The 8,147-nt window shown below is 43.4% G+C and overlaps 1 protein-coding gene across 5 annotated transcripts in view; it reads right to left on the reverse strand.

Annotated features, from left to right (window-relative positions):
• Positions 1-2,174, reverse strand: part of LOC135538565 (eyes absent homolog 1-like) — a 157,548-nt gene extending 155,374 nt beyond the window's left edge. For all 5 annotated transcript variants that reach the window (XM_064964457.1, XM_064964456.1, XM_064964454.1 and 2 more), the window contains exon 1: positions 1,890-2,174. The gene's annotated coding sequence lies outside the window, so the exon portion shown is untranslated. The remainder of the gene's footprint in view (positions 1-1,889) is intronic.
• Positions 2,175-8,147: the final 5,973 nt, after the last annotated feature.

The raw sequence follows: 8,147 nt of genomic DNA on the forward strand, positions 1-8,147 counted from the left end.
AGAGAGAGAGAGAGAGAGAGAGAGAGAGAGAGAGAGATACAGAGAGAGAGAGAGAGAGAGAGAGAGAGAGAGAGAGAGAGAGAGAGAGAGAGAGAGAGAGACAGAGAGAGACAGAGAGAGAGAGATGAGAGCGAGAGAGAGAGAGAGAGAGAGAGAGAGAGAGAGAGAGAGAGAGAGAGAGAGAGAGAGAGAGAGAGAGAGAGAGAGTCTTAATACCGTTTCGTTTAAAACACGAAGAGGAACAAACCATACTTCATTGATCAACAAAACACTGAAATCTGTAATATAAAGCTGTTACATGTATAATAAATAAATCACAAGCAGTACTGTATAGTATAATATAGTACAGTATATTACAGTATAGTTCAGTATCACCAGGCCTCTGTGTTATAACTAGGCGAGAAGACGTGATTGGTGGGTTAGCGGTTGTCCAGTGAGTCTTGAGGACTGTAAGACACTCGGGCTATAAGGAGTAATAGTTTACAGCATTCCTGGCCAGGCTGCAGCAAGAGCAGATGTCATTAGATGTCAACTGATTTAACTGGGCTGCTGTTGTTTATTCTACCAGTGGAGAAGAGACTCCTGCAGGGCCTGGTATGTTTTTGCTTCGACGCATCGAAAATGTTTAAACCGGGAGCTCCGGACACGGATATCCTACACGACTTGGTAATGTCGGAAATAGCTTCTCTTTTTTTTTTTTGCGTGCTTTGCATTTACTATTTATTTCATTTGTTTTAATACACCTGCTTGTTTATTTGTTTTTGTTTGAAGAATTCAAATTGTAAAGTATTTTTGGCTTTCATTGTTGAGCAAAATAACATTGAAAGTTGATTTGTGCATGACTGAAAAAACAACTAGACAACGGTTACTGGATATATATATATATATATATATATAAATATTCATTTGCAATCAGGTCAGGGTTAAATAGGGTTCAGTGAAATTGTAACTATAGTCCATATACATTTAAAATTAAAGAGCAATATTTTTTCTCTAAAAAAGTCAATCATTTTATTCATTTTTAATAGTATACCATTAAGTCCGAAGATGATTTCATTCTCAAACATTCAGTTTATACATTGTCATATATTTTCATATATTTTAACGTATAATGTATTAGCACTAGTGTTTCAATATTAATGTACTACAACATTTATTTGCAATTTACATTTGTCCAACTCAATTAGCTTTATATTTTTGATGTAATCATTGAGCTACAGTTGTTTTAAGATGGACACATTCAGTGTTGTATGTTATATCCTAATAATGTCGCTCTAAAATAACATTTAATAAAACACTGCTTTTGAAATAAATATGTTATTTTGATATTTTGAGATAGTGCATTAATAATTTCAAGACAACAACTATATCATGTGGTCATTTGCCCGAGATTATATATTAACTGCTGTTATGTCAGAGATATTTTTCTGTCACAAAACAAGGTGTTAAAACGATCTAACATTATGTCAGAGATATTATTCATTATGTCAGAGAAGTCTTTCTGCTTCAAAACACGGTGTTAAAAATATTTAACGTTATTTAAGAGATATCTTTCTGCTTCAAAACACGGTGTTAAAAATATCTAACGTTATTTAAGAGATATCTTTCTGCTTCAAAACAGGCTGTTAAAACTATATAACGCAAAATAATACACGTCAATATATCAATATTTAATTAAAAAAATGCTTTTAACGCCTCAATTAATTAAATTATTACAGTTTACAATGATACCAGTAATAGTAAATTACTTTAGGAGCAGAGGAGAGTACGTTATTTTTTCAAAACATCTTGATGTAGCTGTTCCATTGACAGGCAGGCAGGCATCAGACTAACCAGATAAACAGTGATACCGCATTAAATTGAATCCCGCTTTAAGAAGTCATACTCACTCCAACTACGGTGGAATCCCTGTGCTCTGGCTGGTATCCCGTTCCTTTAAGTTACGTTATAATCTTCTACAGCCAAGTCTGTCCAGTCCAGAGACAACAGAGAAACTTCATCAAAAAGAGTTCTTCGAGAGTTCGTAGAACCTGTAACGCAACAAATTACCGGCTACAACACACCTTTTTCTTTTTCATTTCAAGTGTTAGGACCCACGGAGCTCCGATACACACACTATATAGCGGGGATCTCAAGAGACCGAGTCAGAGTGAGAACGACAGTTGTCCGATTACTGCTTCAGGCAGTGACTAGAGAGTGTCTGAGGAAGAGGGAAAGAGAGAGAGAGAGAGAGAAAAAGAGAGAGAGAGGGAGGGAGGAAAGCAGTGAGGGGAGGGGGTGGAGGTGGAGAGGAGAGAGGGAGAAACAGTACAGAGAGAAGTAGAGAGACTGCTGTTGGAGCTGTTTGAAAGAGCAGAAAGTTGTTGCAGACAGCAAGGCAGTCAGGCAGTAAAGCAGGCAGTAAGGTAATAAGGCAGTAAGGTAGTAAGGCAGGCAGTAAGACAGGCAGTAAGACAGGCAGTAAAACAATAAGACAGGCAGTAGGACAATAAGGCAGTAAGGTGTTAAGGCAGGCAATAACGTAGTAAGCAGGCAGTAAGACAGGCAGTAAGACAGGCAGTAAGGTGATAAGGCAGTAAGGTAGTAAGGCAGGCAGTAAGACAGGCAGTAAGGTGATAAGGCAGTAAGGTAGTAAGGCAGTCAGTAAGACAGGCAGTAAAGCAATAAGACAGGCAGTAGGACAATAAGGCAGTAAGGTGTTAAGGCAGGTAATAATGTAGTAAGCAGGCAGTAAGACAGGCAGTAAGGCAGGCAGTAAGGCAGGTATTTAGTAAGGCAGGCAGCAAGGTAGTAAGGTTGTCACGCAGGAAGGCTGTAAGGTAGAAAGACAGTAAGGTAGTAAATGAGTAAGACAGTAGGTTAAAAAGGCAGTAAGGTAGTATGGTAGTAAGGCAGTAAGCAAGGCAGCTAGGCAGCAAGGCAGTAAGGTAGTAAGGCAGTAAAACAGGCAGTAAGGTAAGGACTGTAAGGTGGTAAAGCAGGTAGTAAGGCAGTAAGGCATGCAGTCAGATAGTAAGGCAGGCAGTCTGTCAGCAAGAAAGTAAGTCAGGCTGTAAGGTAGTAAGGTAGTAAGGCAGTAAGGCAGTAAGGTAGTAAGGCAGTAAGGTAGTAAGGTAATAAGGCAGTAAGGCAGTAAGGTAGTAAGGCAGTAAGGCAGTAAGGTAGTAATGCAGTAAGGCAGTAATGCAGTAAGGCAGTAAGGCAGTAAGATAGTAAGGTAGTAAGGCAGTATGGCAGTAAGGTAGTAAGGCAGTAAGGTAATAAGGTAGTAAGGTAGTAAGGCAGTAAGGCAGTATGGCTGTAAGGTAGTAAGGGAGTAAGGTAGTAAAGCAGTAAGGCAGTATGGCAGTATGGCAGTAAGGTAGTAAGGCAGTAAGGCAGTAAGGCAGTAAGGTTTTAAGGTAGTAAGTTAGTAAGGCAGTAAGGCTGTAGGGTAAAAAGGCAGTAATGCAGGCAGTTAGGCAGTAAGGTTGCAAGGCAATACGGTAATAAAGCAGTAAGGTGGTAGGGCAGTAAGCCAGGGAGTAAGGACATGATGCAGTAAGGTGATATGCAGGCAGTAAGGCAGTCATGCAGTGAGGAAGGCAGTAAGGCATTAAAGCAGACATAAAAGGCATTCAGGCAATCAGTCAGGCAGGCAGTAAGGCAGCAAGCCAGGCAATAAGATATTAAGTCAATAGGGCAGTAAGAAGGGCAGTAAGGCAGTAAAGCAGGCAGTAAGGCAGTAAGCCAGGCAGTAAGACATCAAGTCAATAAGGCAGTAAGAATGGCAGTAAGGCAGTAAAGCAGGCAGTAAGGCAGTAAGCCAGGCAGTAAGACATCAAGTCAATAAGGCAGTAAGAAGGGCAGTAAGCCATTAAAGCAGGCAGTAAGGCAGTAAGACTGTAAGACATACATACATGCATGCAGTCAGGCAGTCAGTCAGGTGGTAAGGCATTAAAGAAGTAAGCCAGGCAGCAAGTTAATAAGGTTGTAAGGCAGTAAGGCAGTAAAGCAGGCAGTGAGGCAGTGAGGCAGTAAAGCAGGCAGTGAGGCAGTGAGGCAGTAAAGCAGTCAGTGAGGCAGTGAGGCAGTAAGGTAGATAGGCTGGTAGTACGGTAGTAAGGCAGTAAGGCAGGCATAACCAGGCATTAAGGTTTCAGTCAGGCAGTCAGGCAGTCAGGCAGTCAGGTAGTCAGGCATTCAGGCAGTCAGGTAGTCAGGCATTCAGGCAGTCAGGCAGTCAGGCAGTCAGGCAGTCAGGCAGTCAGGTAGTCAGGCATTCAGGCATTCAGGCAGTCAGGCAGTCAGGTAGTCAGGCATTCAGGCAGTCAGGCAGTCAGGCAGTCAGGTAGTCAGGCATTCAGGCAGTCAGGTAGTCAGGCATTCAGGCAGTCAGGTAGTCAGGCATTCAGGCAGTCAGGTAGTCAGGCAGTCAGGCAGTAAGGCAGTCAGGCATTCAGGCAGTCAGGCAGTCAGGTAGTCAGGCATTCAGTCAGTCAGGCAGTCAGGCAGTCAGGCAGTCAGGTAGTCAGGCAGTCAGGTAGTCAGGCATTCAGGCAGTCAGGCAGTCAGGCATTCAGGCAGTCAGGCAGTCAGGCATTCAGGCAGTCAGGCATTCAGGCAGTCAGGCAGTCAGGCATTCAGGCAGTCAGGTATTCAGGCAGTCAGGCAGTAAGGTAGTAAAGCAGGCAGTAAGACAGTAATGCAGGCAGTCAGTAAGGGGGTCAGTTTCACAGGAAGACAATGGAGTCTGGACAGAGAAGACACAAGTTAGCTGAGTCTCACACTTGCTCTCCATACGTACTCAAACCTTCACGTCTGCCAGTCGCGTTCTCCGTACCTACGGTACAAAACACAGCTGGCTGACATCTCAAGAGCGAACTCCGTCCGACAAAAATGCTATCGAGTAAACGTGTCATCTATTTAGTTATAGAAACAGGATGCCATGAATGTAATCTATAAAATAACTCCCAACTTTACATTTCTTGCAAAAAAGCTTAGCAATGTAGCTAGCTAGTTACAACAGGTAGACCTGCTGCTTGCTAGGAAGAGCAGATAGCTGCATTACTACTAGCATGTCATTCCAAGTAATGATTCAGGACTTCAAAAATAAAAAGGACAACTATAATGTAAATCTTAGACAGTCATCAAGGCACACATTTCATTTATGCTGACAAACACAAAATGAAACATCATCCCTGTCAATTAGGTCTAGTTGGCCCATCATCCCTGTCAATAGATCTAGTTGGCACATCATCCCTGTCAATAGATCTAGTTGGCACATCATCCCTGTCAATAGATCTAGTTGGCACATCATCCCTGTCAATAGATCTAGTTGGCACATCATCCCTGTCAATAGGTCTAGTTGGCACATCATCCCTGTCAATTGATCTAGTTGGCACATCATCCCTGTCAATAGATCTAGTTGGCACATCATCCCTGTCAATAGGTCTAGTTGGCACATCATCCCTGTCAATTGATCTAGTTGGCACATCATCCCTGTCAATAGATCTAGTTGGCACATCATCCCTGTCAATAGATCTAGTTGGCACATCATCCCTGTCAATAGGTCTAGTTGGCACATCATCCCTGTCAATAGATCTAGTTGGCACATCATCCCTGTCAATAGATCTAGTTGGCACATCATCCCTGTCAATAGATCTAGTTGGCACATCATCCCTGTCAATAGGTCTAGTTGGCACATCATCCCTGTCAATAGATCTAGTTGGCACATCATCCCTGTCAATAGATCTAGTTGGCACATCATCCCTGTCAATAGGTCTAGTTGGCACATCATCCCTGTCAAAAGATCTAGTTGGCACATCATCCCTGTCAATAGATCTAGTTGGCACATCATCCCTGTCAATAGATCTAGTTGGCACATCATCCCTGTCAATAGGTCTAGTTGGCACATCATCCCTGTCAATAGGTCTAGTTGGCCCATCATCCCTGTCAATAGGTCTAGTTGGCACATCATCCCTGTCAATAGGTCTAGTTGGCACATCATCCCTGTCAATAGATCTAGTTGGCACATCATCCCTGTCAATAGGTCTAGTTGGCACATCATCCCTGTCAATAGATCTAGTTGGCACATCATCCCTGTCAATAGGTCTAGTTGGCACATCATCCCTGTCAATAGGTCTAGTTGGCACATCATCCCTGTCAATAGATCTAGTTGGCACATCATCCCTGTCAATAGGTCTAGTTGGCACATCATCCCTGTCAATAGGTCTAGTTGGCACATCATCCCTGTCAATAGATCTAGTTGGCACATCATCCCTGTCAATAGGTCTAGTTGGCACATCATCCCTGTCAATAGATCTAGTTGGCACATCATCCCTGTCAATAGGTCTAGTTGGCACATCATCCCTGTCAATAGGTCTAGTTGGCACATCATCCCTGTCAATAGGTCTAGTTGGCACATTATCATCATCCCCCTCTTCAAAGGGGGAAACACCCTGGACCCAAACTGTTACAGACCTATATCCATCCTGCCCTGCCTATCAAAGGTCTTCGAAAGCCAAGTCAACAAACAGGTCACTGACCATCTCCAATCCCACCGTACCTTCTCCGCTGTGCAATCTGGTTTCCGAGCCGGTCACGGGTGCACCTCAGCCACGCTCAAGGTACTAAACGATATCATAACCATTATCAATAAAAGACAGTACTGTGCAGCCATCTTCATCGACCTTGCCAAGGCTTTCGACTCTGTCAATCACCATATTCTTATCGGCAGACTCAGTAGCCTCGGTTTTTCTGATGACTGCCTTGCCTGGTTCACAAATTACTTTGCAGACAGAGTTCAGTGTGTTAAATCGGAGGGCAGGCTGTCCGGTCCTCTGGCAGTCTCTATGGGGGTGCCACAGGGTTCAATTCTCGGGCCGACTCTTTTCTCTGTATATATCAATGATGTTGCTCTTGCTGCGGGCGATTCCCTGATCCACCTCTACGCAGATGACAAAATTCTGTATACTTCCGGCCCGTCCTTGGACACTGTGCTAACTAACCTCAAAACGAGCTTCAATGCCATACAACACTCCTTCCGTGGCCTCCAACTGCTCTGAAACGCTAGAAAACCAAATGCATGCTTTTCAAACGTTCGCTGCCTGCACCCGCACGCCCGACTAGCATCACCAACCTGGATGGTTCCGACCTAGAATATGTGGACATCTATAAGTACCTAGGTGTCTGGCTAGACTGTAAACTCTCCTTCCAGACTCATATCAAACATCTCCAATCTAAAATCAAATCTGGAGTCGGCTTTCTATTCCGCAACAAAGCTTACTTCACTCATGCCGCCAAACTTACCCTAGTAAAACTGACTATCCTACCGATCCTCGACTTCGGCGATGTCATCTACAAAATAGCTTCCAACACTCTACTCAGCAAACTGGATGCAGTTTATCACAGTGCCATCCGTTTTGTTACTAAAGCACCTTACACCACCCACCACTGCGACCTGTATGCTCTAGTCGGCTGGCCCTCGCTACATATTCGTCGCCAGACCCACTGGCTCCAGGTCATTTACAAGTCCATGCTAGGTAAAGCTCCGCCTTATCTCAGTTCACTGGTCACGATGGCAACACCCATCCGTAGCACGCGCTCCAGCAGGTGTATCTCACTGATCATCCCTAAAGCCAACACCTCATTTGGCTGCCTTTCGTTCCAGTTCTCTGCTGCCTGTGACTGGAACGGATTGCAAAAATCGCTGAAGTTGGAGACTTTTATCTCCCTCACCAACTTCAAACATCTGCTATCTGAGCAGCTAACCGATCGCTGCAGCTGTACATAGTCTATCGGTAAATAGCCCACCCAATTTTACCTACCTCTTCCCCATACTGTTTATATTTATTTACTTTTCTGCTCTTTTGCACACCAATATCTCTACCTGTACATGACCATCTGATCATTTATCACTCCAGTGTTAATCTGCAAAATTGTAATTATTTGCCTACCTCCTCATGCCTTTTGCACACAATGTATATAGACTCCCCTTTTTTTCTACTGTGTTATTGACTTGTTAATTGTTTACTCCATGTGTAACTCTGTGTTGTCTGTTCACACAGCTTTGCTTTATCTTGGCCAGGTCGCAGTTGCAAATGAGAACTTGTTCTCAACTAGCCTACCTGGTTAAATAAAGGTGAAATAAAAAATAAATACAAATC

This window comes from Oncorhynchus masou, unplaced genomic scaffold, assembly GCF_036934945.1.
Source record: "Oncorhynchus masou masou isolate Uvic2021 unplaced genomic scaffold, UVic_Omas_1.1 unplaced_scaffold_983, whole genome shotgun sequence".
Taxonomy (NCBI): Eukaryota; Metazoa; Chordata; class Actinopteri; order Salmoniformes; family Salmonidae; genus Oncorhynchus; species Oncorhynchus masou.